We start from the raw sequence: 23654 nt of genomic DNA, 5'->3' as shown, positions 1-23654 counted from the left end.
AGGGGAAATTAAACAGTTAATATGAGGTGGTGTTTGAGTCTCTATGTTTGCCTGGCAGCTCCCAGGAGAAGGGCTTGAATCTCAGGCGAGCAAGAGCACCTTAAAAAAAGAGGACTCTGTTTGCAAGTTTGCAAGTTTTGGCCCAGCGGGAACCGGATGCTGCTTGTGTCAAAGACAGGTCAGAATTAAAGCAGCAGTCTTCTTACACCCCTAATGTGCGTCTTTAGGGAAAGACACTTTCCCTGCCTTTTTAATGTTACTTGTAGTCCCATAAATTCACTAATGGCTGTCCCAATGTCTATAGGAACCACCATTGCTGCTATGCCCTGCATGGTTCAATGAACATTTTCTGGGAATGTGAAGTGTGCATCTAAAATGGCAAAGCAGTAAAGCCACACCGCATCTGATCCATTGCCAACGGTTATTTCCCAATCACGACTTTTCGCCCATCTCTCCCATTTGCCTCCCCCTTACATTGCAGCCTAAATGCGCAGTCAATGATATCACCAGTAACCGGGAAGAGACAGTGGAGGGTGGAGAAAAAACTGTTGTTGGAACCAGATTCCTCATCCCACACACCGTCTGTTCTCGTGTGCCCCATACAATACTCCAGTCCTCGGTATGGAGGGCAGATGGCAGCCACAATCAACCGTCCAACAAGCTGCCTCATTGACATAGCTGTCAACTTACAGATTTGAAAATAAGGGGCCAGCAGCCTCGAAAATAAGGGATCAGCAGCCAAAATAAGGGATTTTCAGAGCACAGGTATGTTCGACCTCTGAGCCCCTCTGAGCCAAAGGCAGGAAGCCCAGCCAGCAGCCAAACAAAGCCTCAAGCGGTGGTTCCCACAGCGCAGCAACCCAGCAAAGTTTATGCAGCAAGGGAAACCACCGTCACCTCTCCGCTGGGAAGCGCTGAGCAAAGGCGAGTCCCCAGGCAACGCAGCTGATTTGATCGGCACAAGGCATGCAAGCTCCACCCCCCAGTCGTTCTTAGACTCCTTATTGGGTGAGCAACGCAGCCAAGCAACACAGTTGGAGCCTCCCTCCTCCCTGGCCGGCAGGGAGGGAGGGAAAGGAGCTGCTTCCTTTGAAACCCGGGAAATTTAAGGGACATCATCAATAAGGGACAGCAGCGGGACACAGTGCTGGGATAAGGAACTTTCCCGCCAAATAAGGGACGGTTGACAGCTATGCTCACTGAATCATAGAATGGTAGAGTTGGAAAGGACCCTGTGGGTCATCTAGTCCAACCCCCTGCAATGCAGGCATCTCAACAAAAACACCATGGAAGATGGCCATCCAACCTCTGCCTAAAAACCTCCACTGCCTTCCGATGGTCAAACTCCATTGCCTTCCACTGTCACACAGCTCTCACTGTCAGAAAGTTCTTCTGATATTCAGTTGTACCCTCTCAACCAGGAGAAAACAAGCTTGCTCCATTTCCCATGTGGCAGCCCTTGATATAGTTGAAGATGGCTATGCTTAATAATAATAATAATAAATTATTATTATTATTATTATTATTATTATTATTATTATTATTATTATTTATACCCTGCCCATCTGGCTGGGTTTCCCCAGCCACTCTGGGTGGCTTCCAACCGAATATTAAAAACAATACAGCATCAAACATTAAAAACTTACCTAAACAGGGCCACCTTCAGTTGTCTTTTAAAAGTAAAATAGTTGCTTATTGTAAGGTTACCAGATTTTTTTCAATGAATCCGGGGACACATTCCACCTTCAATGGATTTTGTATGGGGACTGATTTGTAAATCCAGGGACTGTCCCTGGGAAACGGGGATGTCTGATAACCTTAGCTTATTGCCTTGACGTCTGCTGGGAGGGCGTTCCACAGGGCAGATGCCACTACCAAGAACGCCCTCTGCCTGGTTCCCTGTAACCTCACTTCTCGCAGTGAGGGAACCGCCAGAAGGCCCTTGGAGCTGGACCTCAGTGTCCAGGCTGGATGATGGGGGTGGAGACGCTCCTTCAGGTATACAGGACCGAGGCTGTTTAGGGCTTTAAAGGTCAGCACCAGTTGTGCTCGGAAATGTACTGGAAGCCAATGAAGATCTTTCAGGACCGGTGTTATGTGGTCTCGGCGGCCACTCCCAGTCACCAGTCTAGCTGCCGCATTCTGGATTAATTGCAGTTTCCGAGTCAACTTCAAAGGTACCCCCATGTAGAGCGCATTGCGGTAGTCCAAGCGGGAGATAACTACAGCATGCACCACTCTGTCAAGTCTCCTCTTTGCCAGGCTATCTATACCCAACTCCTTCAGCCATTCCTCATATGGCTTGGTTTCCGGACACTTTTTCAACTTAGTCGCCCTCCTCTGCACACATGGTCTACTAAGACCCCCTAGAGATCCTTTTCACATGTCCTACTGGCAAGCCAGGTGCCCCCCATCTGATATTTGTGCTGCTGGTTATTCCTCCCTAAGTGTAGAACTATCGCTATCTTGTGCCACGCAGTTTAGTATTCCATCAGTGCAAGAGGATTTGGGAATGATCTTATCCTTGTCCAGTTGCTATAACTTAAGGATGGGCTAGAACTATCAGTCTTCTTCAGTTACCGTATTTTTTGCTCTATAAGACTCACTTTTTGCCTTCTAAAAAGTAAGGGGAAATGTGTGTGCGTCTTATGGAGCGAATGCAGGCTGCGCAGCTATCCCAGAAACCAGAACAGCAAGAGGGATCCCTGCTTTCGCTGCACAGCAATTCCTCTTGCTGTTCTGGCCTCTGGGATTCAGAATATTTTTTTTCTTGTTTTCCTCCTCCAAAAACTAAGTGCGTCTTATGGTCTGGTGCGTCTTATAGAGCGAAAAATACGGTAATTTTGCTCAAGATCTCTCTGGTTTCTTACATAAAAGGTTTATTTGAGTAGCTTCCATTTGCCTTTTGGCAAATGAGAAAAATCTGTCAAAGTGAATTACTATCAAATCACTCATGGATCAAGATTTCTCTGACTACTTTTAAAACCCTCTAATAAGAACATTTGCTTTGAGCATTTTCCACATTAACTTTTCATAATTTTCTCATTTGACTGAGGAAACAAATGGAACCATTTTAAGTTGCTGTTTTATTGTTTTCATCAAACAAAATCAAATGCACAAACAAAAACTATACAAATAAGACAGGGTTGTGCAGCTGATCTGCCTGGATCCCGAATTAAATTGGATGATTTGGACCGAACTGGGGCTGTTCCAGAGTGGATTGAGGCTGCCTTGGATTGCTCCAGAGCAATTTGGATCCACCCAGAATACTTGAAAGTCACCCAGAGTTCAAAGCACTCTGTAAAGAAAGCAAGACAGCCTATCTTCCGTTATTAATTGCAATACTATAGAGAAAGGTGCCTGGAGGAGGAGAGCCAGACTCTGAGCACTGACAGATCTAGCTTCCAAATTAAGGAATAGAATCTCATTCAGCACTCTTCAATCAGGGGGGCAAGGTTGGTGAAGACTTTAAAAATCACAGGTCTCTCCCATTGGCTCCATTCTTTTGTTGGTTCATTGAACATTAAAAATAGCTTGGAGGTAGTTGCATTCAGCTTGTATTATTATTTAGCACCCCGAACACCCTATTTCTATGTTTGTTTCCCATGCTGTCCCAATCCCACCTTTATATAAAAAATGTTTCTTGGCTGTGTCTTAACCCTAACGCTAACCCTGATTCCCCCACTCCCCAAAAATGGCCCTTGTTTTTCAGGTTAACTTTGCATTTTATTTATAGCTGTGTTGTATCTTCCATGTTTGTGTGTCTTTGTGTAGTAGTACTTTGTCTTTTGTGAGTGTGTGTATACATCTTTTAAGTACATTGTACAAAGTCAAAAAGTACATTGTACACAGCCCACAAGCAGCACGCATACACCACGGGCCTTCTTGGTAGTGGCACCTGCCCTGTGTTACGCCCTCCCATCAGATGTCAAAGAAATAAACAACTATATGACATTTAGAAGACATCTGAAGCCAGCCCTGTTTAGGGAAGTTTTTAATGACTGATGTTTTAATGTATTTTTAATCTTTTGTTGGAAGCCACCCAGAGTGGCTGGGGAAACACAGCCAGGTGGGTATGTATGTATGTATGTATAAATAAATAAATATTATAATAATATAATACACAGTGCACAAGCACACATACAGTGATAAGATGAGCACCAGCAGGAGACATCTATGCAGCCATGGTGCCACAAGAAGAGGTGCTGGCAGTAGCAGCTACGCAACTGCTCTGCTTTACTCCTAGTCAGGCTAATCTGTCCTACTGCTTTTGGTGGTGGCAGGAGCAAGCCAGCTCCAACTTCCAGGAGGCTACTTGAGTGGCAGTAGCCTGCTAGGGATATCCCTTTTGGTGGAGGCGGAGACCAGCCTGGTGATGGAGACTGGCATCTCTGACTCCGTGCCTCATATTTTCAGCTTGGTAGAGGATATCCTAAGCTCCTGGGCATCAGGGCAAACAGACTCTCCATCAGTGCCACCTGGAGGTATCTCCTCTGACACCTCCACTTCCCCTGTGATGGCACTGACCCATCTCCCACTTGAATGGAAAGCAGCCAGTCTAATGATTCACCACAGAAGTGGCAAAGAGTTGTGTGGGATCACTATGCGGTGCAAGTAGATCCAGCGCTGCTATTTACTGAGTGTTGAGCACAGAGTTTCCTCCTAGCTGCCATCTGATACACCTCCAGCTTTATCATCTCCTTCGTTTGTAGGTGCATCTCGACGCATCTCCAGAGGGAGTTCTAAGGTAAAGGGAGCCCTGACCATTAGGTCCAGTCGTGGCCGACTCTGGGGTTGCAACGCTCATCTTGCTTTATTGGCCAAGGGAGCCGGCGTACAGCTTCCAGGTCATGTGGCCAGCATGACCAAGCCACTTCTGGCGAACCAGAGCAGCACACAAAAGCGCCATTTACATTCCCGCTGGAGTGGTACCGATTTATCTACTTGCACTTTGACGTGCTTTCAAACTGCTAGGTTGGCAGGAGCAGGGACCGAGCAACGGGAGTTCACCCCGTTGCGGGGATTCGAACCGCCGACCTTCTGATCGGCAAGTCCTAGGCTCTGTGGTTTCTATTTCTAAAGCAATCAGCAAATCTGCCACCTCCTGGCTGTTGGTCCCCTCAGCAGTTTTGTTCACCTCATGGCCAGCAGCTGAAAAGCAAAACCCCATCTATTCCCACTTCCCACAATTAACTGGCGATGGGCTTCAGATCTCGTTATTTTTTAAGAGTTTCAGGAGCTAAATCATGCAGCGCCGTTATTGTCCGGTCGTCATGAGAGATATTTGCACATCCTGGATCTTTCTTCCCAAGTTTAATTTATCAAAAAAATAAAATAACAATGAAAAAAGAAAAATAGCCATAATTTTCTCTCTCCTGTCCCCCTGTCCCCTGCATAAATCCATGTAACATAGAGACATGGTGGCCACCCCAGAGAGGATGATGATGATTAGAGTTTATATACCGCCCTATACCTGGAGGTCTCAGGGAGGTTCACAGAATAAAATCAAGATATAAAACCACAAAATATATAATAAAAACAACCCAATAGCCCACCCCCCAAAACAGACACATTTTAAAAGGGCATAGGATGTCAATCAGGTCAACCAAAGGCCTGGCTTAAAGGTGTATAATGAAGGCGCCAGGCAAACTTCCCTGGGGAGAGCATTCCACAAATGGGGAGCCACTGCAGAGAAGGCCCCGTTCTCATGTTGCCACCCTCTGGACCTCTCGAGGAGACACACAAACGAGGGCCTCAAGATGATCTCAGGATCCGGGTAGGTTCATATGGAAAGAGGCGGTCCTTGAGGTATTGCGGTCCTAACTTCAACAATTTTTAGACATATAGTCTACAGGGGTTTAGTACTACCCCGTCCCAACGTACAGTTAGCCGAGTGCTCGATCCTGTCAATTGTTGTGCTCCTATTTGGCCTACTCTATGAAGCTTTTTAAAAAGAAAAACAAATTGATTTAAGAGTTGTACTCCGTCTCCCAGGCAACTAATTCAAGGAAGACAGACACCTTAGCCAGGTGGGCACTGAGAGCATCTCATAATTGCAGAGTTGAATTACTACACGGAAAGGCAGGCAGGTGAGAAGGCAGAGGATAAGCTGGCAACGGAGTCCTAGGAAGACAGTCTTGCCAGGCAGGCATAATGAATCTCCTTAGCAGTGGGGAACATGATGCTTGCGGGGGCACAGAACGCCTTCTGAGTTCAGAGTGGAAGCACTGTTTTTAAAGGCAGCCAGGTAGATAGGTGGGCAGCAGCAGTGGGCAGGCGCAGTGGCGTAGCGTGGGGGTGCAGGGGGGGCCGGCCGCACCGGGCGCAACATCTGGGGGGGGGGCGCGCTCACTGCCCCTACCTGGCTCACTCTCTCTCTCTCACTGCAGTGCTGGCTGTGCAAATCCGATCCGAGCCGCCGGGTCGCCGCCCACTGTGAAGGGGAGGGTGCCAGGCGTGCGGTGCGGAGAGAGAGCGAGGGACTATCTGGGGGAGGGACAGTGCAGCGGGGGGGGGGGCGCAAATTACTTGCCTTGCCCCAGGTTAGGGGGCGCAAATTACTTGCCTTGCTCCGGGTGCTGACAACCCACGCTACGCCACTGGGCAGGCGACAGGAAGAAGCTGCAGTGTGAGAGCGCCACTCTTGTGGTGGTCAGATCTGGGTATCCCAGCAGCAAGAAGTGTCCCTTCAAGAGCACTAGGTAAAAGGGTAAAGGACGCCTGGACGGTTAAGTCCAGGCAAAGGCGACTATAGGGCTGCGGCGCTCATCTCACTTTTAGACCGAGGGAGCCGGCATTGTCCGCAGACAGTTTTCCAGGTCATGTGGCCAGCGTGACTAAACTGCTTCTGGTGCAATGGAACACCGTGATGGAAACCAGAGCGCACAGAAATGCCGTTTAGCTTCCCACTGGAGTGGTACCTATTTATCTACTTGCACTTTGACGTGCTTTCGAACTGCTAGGTTGGCAGGAGCTGGGACTGAGCAATGGGAGCTCACCCCGTAGCGGGGATTCGAACAGCCGACCTTCTAATCTGCAAGCCCAAGAGGCTCAGTGGTTTAGACCGCAGCGCCACCCCTGTCCCACTACCTCTCCACTAACTCAGCATCCAAGCTGGTGCGGTCGGGTGTAATTACGTGGGGGGGGGGGGATGACAAAATACTGCAAAAGAATCATATGCATTTATATATTTATTTATAGCCTGCCGTTTTGGCTTACATAACCATAAAGCATATAAACATTTAGTGGGAAATCTAAATATTCTAAGACAGCTTCAATACACAAATCTTCCCTTTTTTAAAATCAATATACAGTGGTACCTCAGGTTACGCTTCAGGTTACAGCCTCCGCCAACCCAGAAATAGTACCTCGGGTTAAGAACTTTGCTTCGGATGAGAACAGAAATCGGGCTCCGGCAGCGCAGTGGCAGCAGGAGGCCCCATTAGCTAAAGTGGTGCTTCAGGTTAAGAACAGTTTCAGGTTAAGAACGGACCTCCGGAACGAATTGAGTACTTAACCCGAGGTACCACTGTATGTTGAAAATTAACAGAATGAATATTGTTGAGCAAAATTCCACCCTTTTATATGAAAACCAGGAAGCAAAATTTAAAGGAAAGCTAAGCTATACTTCATTGGAAGAGGTACAATTTAACATATATATATTTTTTAAAAAAACATCATGTACGCTTAAATATGCAAATTTCATTGAAGCAATGCTGGGATGAATGAAGGAAGCACAACACTGGAAGCTTCAGTTATCCAAGTGTCAGACTAAATATACGGACTTACATTTTTGTTTCAGTGTAAATTGCAAAAACAAACTGAGATATTAAAACTGTTGTGTATTGGATTTTATATCTGTATTATTATTGTCTATATTTGCATTAGGGTAAAGTAACTGCCTTTTGGTTTCAGGGGGTACAGCTACTATTGGTTCATTTAAACTGCTGTATTTGGATCCTCTGTCTTATTGGTTTCCTCCAAAAGGCAGGACTGTGATTGCCTGATATTGTTCCCTCCAAAATGTATCCTTTCTAGCTAGTCCCCTGTCCCTATAAATGTAGCTTTCCCCTCCTCAGTCTTCAGTCTTGTTTGCTGTAATAAAGAAGTGTTACTAGAGAACTGTCTCCAGCAGATTATGTCAAGAGAGCTGAAATCACAAACCCCACGTCACAACAACTGGCGACGAGGGTGGGATCCGGAATGCTGAGGAGCGGTTAAACGCAGCCCTGCCTCAGAGTCCGGATTGCAGCTAAGAACAAGACTCACTGGCCAGCTGAGAAGACGACCCTGCCACAGGACAATGGAGAGTCCAAGGGTATTGGAGCCCTTCCAGCCATCAGAGCCCCACACGTGGGAAGACTACGTCGAACGCTTCGAGTTCTTCGCAGTGGCTCAAGGGATCACCGATGCCAGCAAAAGAAGGGCCACATTCCTGAGCTACTGTGGGCCTGAGACCTTCAAGCTGGCCAAGGCATTGCTTGCTCCAGCGAAGCTAAGTGAGACATCTCTCAAAGATATTCTTGCCTGCCTAACAAGCCATTTGGCGCCTACTGAGACCAAGATGGCCCGGCGGATGGAGTTTCATGAGAGGCAGCAGCGTGCTGGGGAGTCTGTATCTGCATTTCTAGCTGAACTGCGGAAGCTCGCTCAGCACTGCGACTTCCAAAATCTGGAAGAGACTCTCCTGGATCGGTTTATCGGTGGTCTGAGCAGCAAGAAAGCCAGAAGACGCATCGTGGCTAAAGAAGAGGTTACCCTTGCTTCAGCCTTGAAGGAGGCCACCGCCACGGAGAATTATGAAAGAGAGGAGCTTGATGCCAGTCGCAAGGCCCCTAAGCCACAGATAGAAGTTGCGCATGCCATGGACGAGCTAGAGGCTACTCCGAGCCAGAGCCCAGTCCGTGGGGTCGAGTCAGTGCGTCAGGCCTGCACAGTGCACAAAGATCACCGAGGCAGGTGTCCAGGTTGTGGCGGAAACCATGAGCGGAAGAGTTGTCGTTTCCGGGATGCTATGTGCCGGACGTGCGGGAAGACAGGTCACATCGCCAGGGTCTGTAGATCGGCGGCGTTGGGAGCGACAGGAACACCTAGACTGGAGCATCGCAGACCGCCCACAGCAACCCATTTTCTAAAGGACTGCCACTATGTAACGGAGATCAACGGGAGGGTCGTGCAGTTCCCAGCGCAAGGCAAGGCACACGTCAAGGTGAAGATTGAGGGTCAGCAGTGCGACATGGAGGTGGACTCCGGATCTGGATTCACTATCGTGTCGGACCAGACCGCGAGGACATTCTTCCCCAGGGGTAAGTTGCCCCCTCTGGAGCCCTTCCCGGCAACCTTGCAGTCATACTCAGCGGGCCGCATCCATGTTATGGGAATGTGTGCCGTGAGAGTTCAGTTCCGGGACAAACAGGCTGTACTCAAACTGGTGATTGCGAAGGGCAGTCGCCCCAGTCTCCTGGGCACTGACTGGTTCCCCGCCCTGGGACTGAGTATATCAGGGCTTAATTCAATCCAAACCTGCCCTGAGATGAGCGAGGCATTATGCAAAGAGTTTGCTGGTCTCTTTAATGGAAAACTGGGTTGTTATAAAGGGCCCCCAGTTGACTTCGAGTTGGACCCTGGGGTGGCCCCAATCCGACTCAAACCAAGGCGAGTGCCATTTGCACTGCAACCCAAGATCGAAGCAGAGCTGGATAAATTGGTCAAGCAGGGAGTTCTCTCACCCGTGGACTCTGCTAAGTGGGAGACTCCAATCGTCACGCCCCTTAAAGCAAATGGGGAAGTCAGGATCTGTGCAGATTACAAATGTACTATCAATAAGGCACTCAGGGGAAACTCATACCCCATTCCAGTCGTATCACATCTGTTGGCTAAACTGGCTGGGGGCAAGGTGTTTGCCAAAATTGACCTGGCACAAGCCTACCAACAGCTGCCAGTAACCCCACAATCAGCGGAAGCACAGACTATTGTCACACATAAAGGGGCGTTCAGAGTTAACAGATTACAATTTGGAGTTTGTGTGGCCCCAGGGATTTTTCAAGGGCTCATGGAACGCCTGTTAAGAGGTCTGCCGGGGGTCTTGCCATTTTTTGATGACGTTTTGATTGCTGGAAAAGACCCACAGGAACTGGTTGCGCGTGTCCGTGCAGTGTTGCTCAAGTTCAAGGAGGTGGGGTTGCAACTGAAAAAGGAAAAATGCAGCTTTGGGGTGCCAGCTGTGGATTTCTTGGGGTTTAAAATTGATGCATCAGGCATCCACCCCACAGATGCTAAGATTAAGGCCATCATCGAGGCACCACGACCACAGAACAAGACGGAGTTGCAGTCATTCCTGGGACTTATTAACTTTTATCATTCGTTCTTACCCCATAAAGCTTCGGTAGCTGAACCATTACATAGACTGTTGCAGAAAAAGAATGTGTGGCGATGGGGGCAGGGGCAGCAGAAGGCTTTTGACTCCTTGCGAAGAATGCTGAGTAGCGGGAGCGTCCTTGCTCATTATGATGAGTCAAAGCCGCTGGTCCTGGCATGTGATGCCTCTCAATACGGCCTGGGGGCGGTGCTGAGTCATAGGGAACTGGATGGGTCGGAAAAGCCCATCTCTTTCTATTCCCGTACGTTGTCGCCCACGGAGCGCAACTATGCTCAAATTGACAAAGAGGCGCTTGCAATTGTGGCAGGAATCAAAAAGTTCCATGATTATGTGTACGGTCGCCATTTCTCCATTGAAACGGACCACAAACCACTGTTAGGGTTGTTCAACCCGAACAAACAAACGCCACAAATTCTCTCCCCCAGAATGTTGCGTTGGTCTATATTCCTGAACGGGTTCCAGTACACCTTGACCCATGTGCCGGGGAAACGGTTGTGCCACGCTGATGCGCTGAGTCGATTGCCCCTTCCTGGCGGGAGCAATGAGGATCCCGCTCCAGCGGAGCACATAATGATGCTGGAAACACTTCCGGGGGCTCCTGTAACGGCTACTGATATAGCTGAGAAAACGAGGAAAGATGCTGTTCTCTCCCGTGTGCTCACTTGGGTGGGGAGGGGGTGGCCAGGTGGTCCGCATGAAGACAAATTCAGGCCTTATGCGACAAGGCAGCACGAGTTGTCCATGCATAAGGGTTGTCTCCTGTGGGGAGATAGGGTGATCATCCCAGCACCACTGAGAAACAGGGTGCTTGAGACGCTTCACATGGGACACCCGGGAATGGTCAGGATGAAGTCGCTAGCCCGATGTTATGTGTGGTGGCCTGGAATGGACCAGAACATAGAACAATGGGTACGAACATGTAAGGCATGCCAAGAGGTGCGGCCAGAAGTGGCCAGAGCACCAGTTCACTGGTGGGAGCAGTCCAGATCTCCCTGGAGCCGGCTGCACTTAGATTTTGCTGGGCCATTCCAGGGGAAGGTCTTTTTGGTTGTCGTCGATGCATATTCCAAATGGTTAGAAGTGGCGATGGTCCCTAGCATGGCATCAGCTGCCGTAATCAAGGTGTTGAGGCAGCTGTTTGCAACCCACGGGTTACCTGAGACCATTGTATCTGATAATGGGGCAGCTTTTGTATCCCAAGAATTCAGGGCATTCTTGGCTGATAACTTCATAAGAGGGGTCACATCCGCGCCCTTTCACCCATCCTCCAATGGGCAGGCTGAGCGCATGGTAAGAACAGCCAAAGAATCCATTGCGCGCTTAATGGAGGGTAACTGGTCAGCTCGCATCGCGCGAATGTTATTTTTGCAGCATGCGACGCCGTGTACTGCGACGGGCAAGTCGCCAGCTGAGCTGCTCTTGGGTAGAAGACTGGTAACGGTGCTGGATTATGTCCACCCGGATAAAATGCCAAACCATAATTCAAGAGCAACCCCCCAGGCTGAGACTGACACAACAAGGTATCTCGCCCCTGAAGATCTGGTCTGGGTGAGGAACTATTCACGAGGTTCGCGGTGGGTGGCTGGTGTGGTCACCCGGGCTAGTGGACCTGTGTCCTATTATGTAACCTTGGAAAATGGGCAAGTTTGGAAGAGACATATAGATCAGCTGAGGCGCCGGGCGCTCAGCAGGGAGGAGTCAGATAATTCATCCCTGGCTAACGACGCAGAGCTGCAAGACCAGAGTGAAAATGGCCCAGAGGTGCAGTCACCAGGGGCTTCAGCAAATGAACCAGGGTCTGCTAGTCCTCATGATGACGAGGTACAGGTAGGGAACCCTGAGATGTCTGGGACTCCATCTGTTCCTGAGGAAACCCCTATAGCAGCCCCTCTACCACAGGTAACACCCAATCCAGAACCGGCAACGCCTGTTGTCAGGAGATCAAGTAGAAGTTGTAGGACCCCACAGTACCTGAGAGATTACGTCTGCTGTGCTCACTAGGGGGGGAGGGGTGTTGTGTATTGGATTTTATATCTGTATTATTATTGTCTATATTTGCATTAGGGTAAAGTAACTGCCTTTTGGTTTCAGGGGGTACAGCTACTATTGGTTCATTTAAACTGCTGTATTTGGATCCTCTGTCTTATTGGTTTCCTCCAAAAGGCAGGACTGTGATTGCCTGATATTGTTCCCTCCAAAATGTATCCTTTCTAGCTAGTCCCCTGTCCCTATAAATGTAGCTTTCCCCTCCTCAGTCTTCAGTCTTGTTTGCTGTAATAAAGAAGTGTTACTAGAGAACTGTCTCCAGCAGATTATGTCAAGAGAGCTGAAATCACAAACCCCACGTCACAACAAAAACCTGGTTTTATTAGAACACTACCTCGTCCTTTAAGAATGTATTAAATCAGAATTTATTCCCATTAGGTAAAAATAATTTATTTGGTGTAAGCCAAACAGAGAAGAGAAACACTGTTTAAAAATTGCCTAAGGTCACTTCATGGGCAAAACAATGCATTTAAAGTGAGGAGATGACAACTTATTTAATATTTCTCTACTGAAATTGCTTCCTTGATTACAATACATTAAAATCCTCATTGAATATTCATAGAATTTTTGACAAGACTGAGTGACATATAATCTTAGCCTCAGAAAGCAATAGTGTGATATTCTAACCGTTGGAATAGATGCCAGACTAACTGGATCGTCATCTTTGCATTCCTGACTGGGCCAGCAGAAGCTGCACAAAACGTTCCTCCTTTTCCTATCATGACAACATATTACAGGCATAACACAAAGGAACCAAGCCCAGTCTAAACACCTTTCTAAGTTACTGTGCGAAAGACAAAGGAGAAATCATGCAAACTTTGTATGTGCAATATGCTCAACAAGAATAATTAGTGAGACAAAATTAAAAACTGGATAAATCTCTCTTTTTTAAAGAAAATTTTATTAGATATTTTATAGTTATAAAGAGAAAAACAATGAAAAAAAATACATGAATTCAACAAACAATACATCGACAATAAAAAGAAAAAAAGCAATACAGCAATACAACATAAGAAAAAAAAGCAAAAACACACATCCAAATTTTTATATCCAAATCTTTCATTAGCTTATTTCCTCGACTTCCTCGCACCTCCCTTTTTTGTATTCTAGTTCAAATTATCTAGTTCAACAAATCCTTTCCCTCTTCTTCAATTTTTGTTCTATAATTTATCTTAACACAATTTAACTTTCAATTTTCCAATTTAACACATTAACACTTAATATTCATATAATTCTTAATAACCCTTCTGCTAAAGCCATATAACTTCATTCCAATATACTTCTTCATTCATTAATTTTGCAATATTTTTGTAAATATACTTTAAAATTTTTCCAATCTTCTTCCATCGACTCTTCTCCCTGGTCTCGGATTCTGCCAGTCATTTCCACCATTTCCATGTAGTCCATCAGTTTCATCTGCCATTCTTCCCGGGTGGGTAGCTCTTGTGTCTTCCAGTACTTTGCAATAAGTATTCTTACTGCTGTTGTAGCATACATAAAAAAGGTTCTATCTTTCTTTAACACCAATTGGCCGACCATGCCCAGGAGAAAGGCCTCTGGTTTCTTCAAAAAGGTATATTTAAATACCTTTTTCATTTCATTATATATCATTTCCCAGAAGGTCTTAATCCTTGGGCACGTCCACCAAAGATGAAAGAAAGTACCTTCCACTTCTTTACATTTCCAGCATTTATTGTCGGGCAAATGGTACATGGATAAATCTCAAAAGGACTTTTACCTACTGAGTTACAATCTATCTAGGCTTAATAGGAAACAGCATTTATATAGCACAAAATATGCAACTTTGTTATACAATCGGTTGTCATTAACCACATCAAATGCACTTGTTGTCTTCCTGTATAAGTGCAGATAAATGCCGGAGAGTTTTGTTAAACGAGAGCAATTAATACTTCTTTGTTCAGCGACTTCTGTGCTTAGATGCAGATCTTTTTTCTGCTCAATTAAAAATGAAATCTACGTCACTATTATTTTTTGTTGTTTTCTTACATCTAGATGTTTTATTCACCAGGCAAGTCAAAAGCAAATGGTTGGTGATAGCCTACATTAGAGTTTGTTGTTGTTGTTGTTTAGTCGTTCAGTCGTGTCCGACTCTTCGTGACCCCATGGACCAGAGCACGCCAGGCACTCCTGTCTTCCACTGCCTCCTGCAGTTTGGTCAGACTCATGTTTGTAGCTTCGAGAACACTGTCTAACCATCTCGTCCTCTGTCTTCCCCTTCTCCTTGTGCCCTCCATCTTTCCCAACATCAGGGTCTTTTCCAGGGAGTCTTCTCTTCTCATGAGGTGGCCAAAGTATTGGAGCCTCAGCCTCAGGATCTGTCCTTCCAGATTAGAGTTATGATTAGATAACTCAATGTCCTATGGATTGTGCTTTGCTACTCTGCTCCACTACACATACACAAACAATCCTACACTCTTGGGCTTCTGAAGATACAGTGTTCCTTCCACAAGAAAAAACAAAAGAGGAAGTTCCATGCGTCGCTAGGTATGGACAAATCTATCCCAATCTATCTCATTCTCCTTCTGGCTATGGACATCTTAAGGCAGGAGTCAGCAACCTTTTTCAGCCTTGGGCCGGTCCACCATCCCTCAGACCATGTGGCGAGCCAGACTATATTGGGGGGGGGGGGAATTGAACAAATTCCTATGCCCCACAAATAACCCAGAGATGCATTTTAAATAAAAGCACACATTCGACTCATGTAAAAACACCAGGCAGGCCCCACAAATAACTCAGAAATGTATTTTAAATAAAAGGACACATTCTACTCATGTAAAAACACACTGATTCCTGGACCGCCTGTGGGCCGGATTGAGAAGGCAATTGGGTCGCATCCGGCCCACGGGCCTTAGGTTGCCTACCCCTGTCTTAAGGTATGTCCTGCTTCGTTCTTGAGCAGATTTTAAACCATTTCTTAGAAGCGTGAATCAGGTTGTCTCTCATAAAGATTTGAACTGAACTGAACTTTCCCCCCATACCCTCCCTAACACAGGAATATCAGATCACTGGTCCATATCTAGCTCAGCATCTATACTGAGTAGGAGCAGCCCACCATAGTTTTAGACTTTGAACATTCACAGCCATACCTGAAGATACTGGTGACTGAACCTTAGATCTTCCTCATCCAAAGCAGAGGCAGTGTTGTGCAGTGATGGTCTTGGACTAAGCCAGGGTCCACTCAGCCATGAAAACCAAATGGGTAACCTTGAGCGAAAGCAGCCACTCACAGCCTCAATGGGTTGCCACCTTGAATTAGACTTAGATGGGCTACTGGTCTGACCCAACAGGCACGTCTGATGCTCTTAAACTATATTTTTAATTGATACAAATTCTGGTCTCAGAATTGGGGCAGATACCTGCAGAGCATTGATATGTGGCTTCTCAAAATCACCACCATGAAACACGTTTCTGTATAAAACAAAGAAGTACATTAATCATAATGTTGCGCCATGTTGTCCAAAAAAATGTACCGGTGCTTTTCTATGCAGATATATTATTTTGTTTTTTGTTTCTGAAAAAACTCGGATGATTTAAAACTTCTACCTGTGGACTCACTTTCCCCATAAAGTAGTACCTCAGGTTAAGAACTTAATTCGTTCCGGAGGTCTGTTCTTAACCTGAAACTGTTCTTAACCTGAGGCACCACTTTAGCTAACGGGGCCTCCTGCTGCCGCTGCGCAATTTCTGTTCTCATCCTGAAGCAAAGTTCTTAACGCGAGGTACTATTTCTGGGTTAGCAGAATCTGTAACCTGAAGCATCTGTAACCCAAGGTACCACTGTAGTTATTTTCATGCTTTTATTTAAACCCTTCTTTACATCTTTCCCCTGATTTTTTAAGTACCTCATCATTTGTGACCTCTACAAGCTGTGACCTCCATGTTCTCTCTCTTTTTTCCACATAATATTTTATTAAAGCTTTTTCATAATACACTAAGATGAAAGAAACCAATCTAAATAAAAACAAAACCAAAGAAAGAGAGAAAGAGAAAAGAAAATGCAGAGTCCTCTCTCAAAAGAAGCTCTTAACCCTTGTCTCACACAGAAAGTGGAGGACCCTCCCAGTTCTCACCTGAGAAGTTTCTTTTCTTCTCTCATTCTCTCACCTTGGATGGTCTTTCCTGCCCTGCCTCTCAAGAGTTCAGCCAGCAACCATCCACTACGCGTGTGTGTGTGTGTGTGTCTGTGTGTGTAATCCTTGGACCCTAATAAACCCAGAGCAGAGAACACCAAATAAAAAGAAAAATAAGAAAAGGAAAAGAAAAGAAAGGAGAAAAAAAGGGGGGGAGAAAAGAAAGAAAAATAGAGGACTTCTGATTTTCCCTCTGTCAGTTACGTAAATAAAATTATTCAAAACATCCAGTCTAGGGTGACATCCTACTGTTCTATTTTCTGTTAAGCAACATTTTCTCAATCTTCAGACCGAAATTTCTCAAATTTGTTCGTTTTCCTTTTCACACAAAAAGTCCAAAAGGGGTTCTCTAATTATTGTAATAAATGTCAGCAATGGTTTTTCTCTAATCAAACATCTCAAATTCGCCTCCAATAACTTCAACAACCATGAAGAGGGGTGGTAATTAAGGAAATGCAGCACAACCAAGGATTAATTAAGAACCAATGGAGGGAGGTGCAGGGGAGCCGAAGAATGTAGGATAAATGAAGATAACTGGAAAGTGGATGTCTCAAATTATTTAAAATGCATAAATACTGTACTGAAGTTCTCACCCTGGGCCAGCAGGGGGATACTGTAGATAGTTATGCAAATGAAGGATCGAATGTGACGTTCAGTGATTGGATAGTTTTAGAAAGTTGCTATAGTAACGTTGTACTGGAGCTCTATATAAGCAGGCTGACTGAGCCCTTCAGTTCAGTTCTGTTCTGGCCTCTGAATAAACAAGAACTGTTTGAAGCATCGCTGCGTCATCTGATATGTTCACCCACAACTTAACAGATACTTAAAAAAAAAAAATCAACAAGCATTCCTCCATCTTACACAATAATAAATGTTTCTGTCTTTGTCCACATATAAGAGTCTCTCAGCTGTGATCCTGTACTGAGATATTATTCCACAGTACTTTTCTTGTTATGTATCCATTAATTTGCATCTCTTGGAGTAGCCATGGTGGTGGGAAAAGTACCTCTCCTGTGCAAAAGGAATAAAAGGAAATAAAGGTTGACCCACTGAGCATTACCCCTAAAGAAAATTTAGGAACAATGGTTTTCAGTAATAATAATTGCAAAGCAGATTTGAAAAAAGAAAGAAAGACAAACTATTGTTTACCTGGTCCAGGGAGAGCAAATAAGAAGCAATTGCTTCAACATCACCTTCCTCTTAGTTTACAGTTAAACATTAGGAAAAACGCTCCTAAGGACCTGCTCAGCATCTAATTTTAACAGGGCCTTTCTTTTCAACTGGGCAAGGGCTAAGGGTTCAAAAAACATTGACTTTGCCTGCTGAGTCACTGCCAGGCAAGTGGAGACACAGGCCTTAATTTGCTGTTGAGGAGTTTAAAAAAGGGAAAGTATTGTTCAATGATGTTTGTTGTGGACATTGCATATATTTCTTTAGGGGTATTTATATACCACCTGTCATGCTCACATTTCTAGGTGGTGTACAACAATGAAATACACAATACAAAATATACAGTATCATTAAAAATTATTGAGTAAACCTGCTGCAGAGACCTAGCAATCTGTAATTTGCAAAATTCCTCATGATTAACATCTGTATTTGGTTAAACATATAACCACATTGTACAAATAAAACAGCAACACAACGGTAAGCACTTTATGAATCAAAAGCCGCAAAATGAACTTTGCTGAACAAACAAATGTTCTTATTCCTCCTGTCTTGTGTTCATTAAATCTGACAGGAAATCAAATATCACCATCTGTGTACTTGCAATAAAAACACTGAAAACCGCTCTAAACTAGTAAGAGTACCACAGAAGTGTAGACTTAACTTTTATTTGCAAATGAACAAAAAAAAAAAGCTCAGTTTTACATAAGAATAGTATTAGAATTGTAGAGTTGGAAGTGACCCCTAGGATCATTTGGTCCATCCCTACGCAAGGCAGGAATCTCAACTAAAGCATCTGTTAAGTTGTGGATGAACGTATCAGACGACACAGCGATTTTTCAAACAGCTCTTGTTTATTCACAGGCCAGAACAGAACTGAACTGAAGGGTTCAGCCAGCCTGCTTATATAGAGCTCCACTAGAACGCAACAGTAACCATTTTTTGTAACTATCCAATCACTGAACGTCACTTTCTATCCCTTATTTGCATATGTGGACCTGAACTATCTACAGTATCCCCCTGCTGGCCCAGGGTGAGAACTTCAGTACATAACAGCATCCATGACAGATGATATCCAACCTCTGCTTAAAAACCTCCAAGAAAGGAATCCAATACCTTCCAATGGAGTCCGTTCTACTGTCAAACAACTCTTATCATCAGAAAAATCTTCCTTTCTTTTAAAGCCATTAGTTTAGTTCCTACCCTCCAGAGCAGGAGAAAACAAGCTTGCTCCATCTTCCATGTGGCAGCTCTTGAGATACGGTCATACCTCAGGTTACGAACGCTGTGGGTTGTGCGTTTTCGGGTTGCGGACCACACCAAACCCGGAAGTACCAGCACGGGTTACTTCCGGGTTTCGGTGCTCACACATGCGTAGAAGCGCAAAATGACATCACGCGCATGCGCAGAAGTGCCGAATCACATCACGCGCATGCACAGACGTGGTGCTTCTGGCTACAAACACTGCAGGTTGTGAACGTGCCTCCCGCACAGATCACGTTTGCAACCGGAGGTATGCCTGTAATAGAAGATGACCATCATATCTCCCCCCAGTCTCCTCTTTTCTAGGCTAAACTTACCCAGCTCCTTCAACCGTTCCTCATAAGGCTTGGTTTCCAGACCCTTGACCATCTCGTTCATTCTCATCTGCACATGTTCCAGCTTGTCCATATCCTTTTTAAATTGTGACACCCAGAACTGGACACAGGACTCCAGGTGTGGTCTGACCAAGGAAGAATAGAAGGGTACCCACAGACAGGATAGGTTATGATGTACAGTGGTACCTCGGGTTAAGTACTTAATTTGTTCTGGAGGTCCATTCTTAACCTGAAACCGTTCTTTGCCTGAAGTACCACTTTAGCTAATGGGGCCTCCCACTGCTGCCGTGCCTCCGGAGCACAATTTCTGTTCTCATCCTGAAGCAAAGTTCTTAACCCGAGGTACTATTTCTGGGTTAGTGGAGTCTGTAACCTGAAGCGTATGTAACCCGAGGTACCACTGTACTTTCCCATTCATCATTCACAACAAATGCAAATACATTTACAAATTTGATGCCTCTGTCATTATGCTTCTTATTTTTTTATTTACTGTTGTCTGAGTTACATGAAACATCCCATAAGTATCTGAGGATCAAGGCCAAGGGCTCAAATCCGAACTGCTTCCTTCAGAACATTTAAAGCCATAGAAAGCTATGCAATGTTTCTTGAATAGGGTCTCTGTTACCACGAAGCCTGAGTAATAATTTGTTCTTCTTTCTATCTCTCTCCTGCCAAAAGTGCCATGAACATCTGCTAACTCCTCATCCTCCTCATCCGTCAACACCTTGTTGTCGTCCTCCAACATACCATATTGTTTATTTGATCATGGTATTTTGAAAAATCCAGCACCATATTTGCTTTAAAATGCTGGAGGCCTTCACAACAGAAGTCTCAATGTCTGTTTATGCCCAAACAACTTCAAAAAAATAATGTAGGAATAATTTGTGTGTAAAATTACTAAGCCTACTCTGTACTGATTTTTTTTTTGGGGGGGGGGAGAGAAGAAGCTGTCAGGAATATGGAAGTCAACCTCCCCATCTTCATTGGCAGTCGGTGGGGTGCATCAGGCAGGTGGGGGTTGATCACCTGCCTTCTCAACACCTGTGTTAGCTTTCCCAGGTTTGGCACCAAGCCCCAGGGCCAGATTTAAGTTTGATGAGGCCCTAAGCTACTGAAGGTAATGGGGACCCTTTATATGTCCAGCTGTCCTTTGTCAACAACAAATTGTGGCTGTTTTTTGTGTTGAAAATATGCTATATGGTAATTTATGGACCTAATAGCTATTAGCTTCTGCCTTCTGGAAGAAGGTACAGTGGTACCCCGCAAGACGAATGCCTCGCAAGATGGAAAACCCGCTAGACGAAAGGGTTTTCCGTTTTTCGATGCGCTTCGCAGGACGAATTTCCCTATGGGCTTGCTTCACAAGATGAAAATGTCTTGTGAGTCTTGAGATTTTTTTCCGCTCCCCACTCCCTTTTTCTAAGCCGCTAAACCACTAATAGCCTTTTAGCAGCTAATCTGCTAATCCCTTAAACCTTTAATAGCCGCTAATAGCCGCTAATCCGCTAATAGGGTTGCTTCGCAAGACGAAAAAACCGCTAGACGAAGAGACTTGCGGAACGAATTAATTTCGTCTTGCGAGGCACCGCTGTACAGTGTTATAAAGACTAGGACTAGCAGCCTGAGAAACCCAAATGCAATTTTGGTTTTAAACGCATTGTAAGGAGTCTGTATGGAAGTATATTGTATTTAAAAATGGGGTATCAGAGTTTTTAGGGGGCTAACCAGGTTGGGATAGCTGGGATAGCAAGCTTGTTGGGTTTTGAATGTCTTAGGTAGATTTTTCAATTTCGTTGTTCTGTACGGGACAATGACAATAAAGATTATCGTATTGTAAAACCATCTGCACATGCAGAATGTAGGCACCCTATATATAGAAATGAGCAAACCAGTGATATTTTAGGGAGCAGGCTAGCAGGTGGGGCCCATTACTTACATCATAGGAGCCTACGCAACACAAAACACTGTTGCTGTATGTAGGTTTTATTTTATTTGTTTTTTATCTTACATTTTGGAAATGTGCATCCAGGATTTTTTACCTTTAATTTTTTGGGGGGCCCCCAAGAGAGTGGGGCCCTAAGCTATAGCTTCTTTAGCTTATACGTGAATCTGACAGTGCCAAGCCCCCAAGCAAACAAGCTTGTTCCCGGAGAGTGTGCCACTCGCTGTCTCTTAAGCACAGCTGTGGAGTTTGCCAAAAAGGTGATAGTTCAACTGGTGACTGACAATGCAAAACACTGGAAAGTCCCCACACCCCTGCTGGCTTTCTACCTGCACGATTGTTTTTGTAGTATAACTGACTTTATTGAGGGTTTGGTTTTTCTCGATGTCAAAGAAAGAAGGGGCAGAGTGGGATGCCCTGACCTCCTTGCCCTGCCACCAAACTCGCACAACTGCTTACCCCGCTTTACGCATTGTCAGCTGGTGCCAAGAAGCTCTGTCAGCTGGGGCTCCTCCTAGCTCTCGGTGCAGCTGCCTCCAAATTTCTATGCCTGGCTAGTCCACCCTAGCTTCTGTAGGAGCCAATTTGAGCCAGGAGGCGTGGCTCAAATTCAATCAGCTTGCTTTTCTTCCTGAGAGTCCTGTTTTATACACTCACATACCCTCCAACTTTTCTCCGATGAAAATAACAACAACAACAACAACAACAATAATAATTTATTATTTATACCCCGTCCATCTGGCCACTCTGGGGGCCTTCCAACAAACACTAAAATACAATAACCTATTAAACATTAAAAGCTTCCCTAAACAGGGCCGCCTTTAGATGTCTTCTAAAAGTTTGGTAGTTATTTTTCTCTTTGACATATGGTGGGAGGGCGTTCCACAGGGCGGGTGCCACTACCGAGAAGGCCCTCTGCCTGGTTCCCTGTAACTTGGCTTCTCGCAGCGAGGGAACTGCCAGAAGGCCCTCGGCACTGGACCTCAGTGTCCACTTGAATAGGGATATCCTATTCAACAACTTTATTATTTATACCCCACCCATCTGACTGGGTTGTCGCAGCCACTCTGGGTGGCTTCCAACATATTTAAAAAACATAATAAAACATTACACATGAAAAAAACTTCCCTATACAGGGCTGTCTTCTAACTCCACACCCTCCAACATCGAGAAAAACCAAACTCTGATGAAAATAGGGGAAAGCGGGACATTCTGGGATCAAATCAGAAACTGGGGTGGCTTCTGTAAATCTGGGACTGTCTCTGGAAAACAGGGACACCTGGATGGTCAGCACTCTTAGAAATGCTACTGAAAAGCTTTTACTTCATTTCTGTTTTATTTACTGGCAAGAGCACACTTTTAAAAGTGCCAGTTACCCTATAGGTTTGTGCCCTACCTTGCACTTTACCTCACGTAGCCTAGATTTTAGACATTTTTAATCTGCACTGACAGCTGAAGCTTTCAGCTGGGTTTTTCCCACTGACAACAGCTTAACCTTTATATTCTAGGAAAACAGAGTCTTTGGGGTTTGTGGATTTTGAAAGAAGGCGGAGCCTGCCCTTTTAAAAAACTAAGTCACCTGAGTTATGTTATGCCAGCACCATCTGCTGGATATTAGAGGAACAACCAGCTCATAGTTGTTACTTGGTCAAGCACTCCCCGCTCCCCAAAATCAGGATAAAAAACTCCAGGTTTGGTTGAGAAAGCAAGGGGAGGTCCATGTATGGGCAGGATCTCAAGTTCTGAGTTCAAGTCCTGGCTGCCAGTTGCAAAAGAACAAGAACTCAGAGGAGGATTATTTCCAAAGCCTTTAATGTTGAGATTGGTGGGCTGCATATGGAAATTGCTAATCTAAGGACAGCAAGCATTACACAGTTAATGGAAGGCACAGAAAGGCAGGTGATCGAAGTAATCAAAACTTAGAGGTTGGCATCACCTTAGCACAACAAGTGGTTCCGCTCCTTAGCCAAGGATTCTAGCACATTGCCAAGAAGGCAGAAAACTTTGAATTGTGCCCAGTCAGGAACCTGGGCACAGAGAGAGATAGATAAAACTATCAATTTCAGGTTCTGTTTCTCATTTTCCCAATCTTACCGGCAACATTTTGAAGAAGAAGAAGAAGAAGAAGAAGAGTTTGGATTTGATATCCCGCCTTTCACTCCCCTTCAGGAGTCTCAAAGCGGCTAACATTCTCCTTTCCCTTCCTCCCCCCACAACAAACACTCTGTGAGGTGAGTGGGGCTGAGAGACTTCAGAGAAGAAGATGATTTATTGAGCCCAAAACAGGTAAAGGTAAAGGTACCCCTGCCCGTCAGGGCCAGTCGTGACTGACTCTAGGGTTGCGCGCTCATGAGGCCGGGAGCCGGCACTGT

At 45.3% G+C, this 23654-nt stretch overlaps 1 protein-coding gene and 1 long non-coding RNA gene across 2 annotated transcripts in view; one reads left to right on the top strand and one right to left on the bottom strand.

The window, feature by feature from the left end:
* Positions 1–23654, top strand: part of MAEA (macrophage erythroblast attacher, E3 ubiquitin ligase) — a 71013-nt gene that overhangs the window by 11799 nt on the left and 35560 nt on the right. The window lies entirely within an intron of this gene.
* On the bottom strand, positions 15751–19453 carry LOC310677771. Its single transcript, XR_014511432.1, has 3 exons — positions 19323–19453; positions 17437–17586; positions 15751–15853 (listed from the first exon to the last, which is right to left on the bottom strand). It is a non-coding gene; the product is annotated as an uncharacterized lncRNA (long non-coding RNA).

Source organism: Podarcis tiliguerta (assembly GCF_965153285.1).
Source record: "Podarcis tiliguerta genome assembly, chromosome: 5".
Taxonomy (NCBI): Eukaryota; Metazoa; Chordata; class Lepidosauria; order Squamata; family Lacertidae; genus Podarcis; species Podarcis tiliguerta.
The sequence above is the reverse complement of the archived record's forward strand: the minus strand, read 5'-3'. Positions and strand labels throughout refer to the sequence as shown.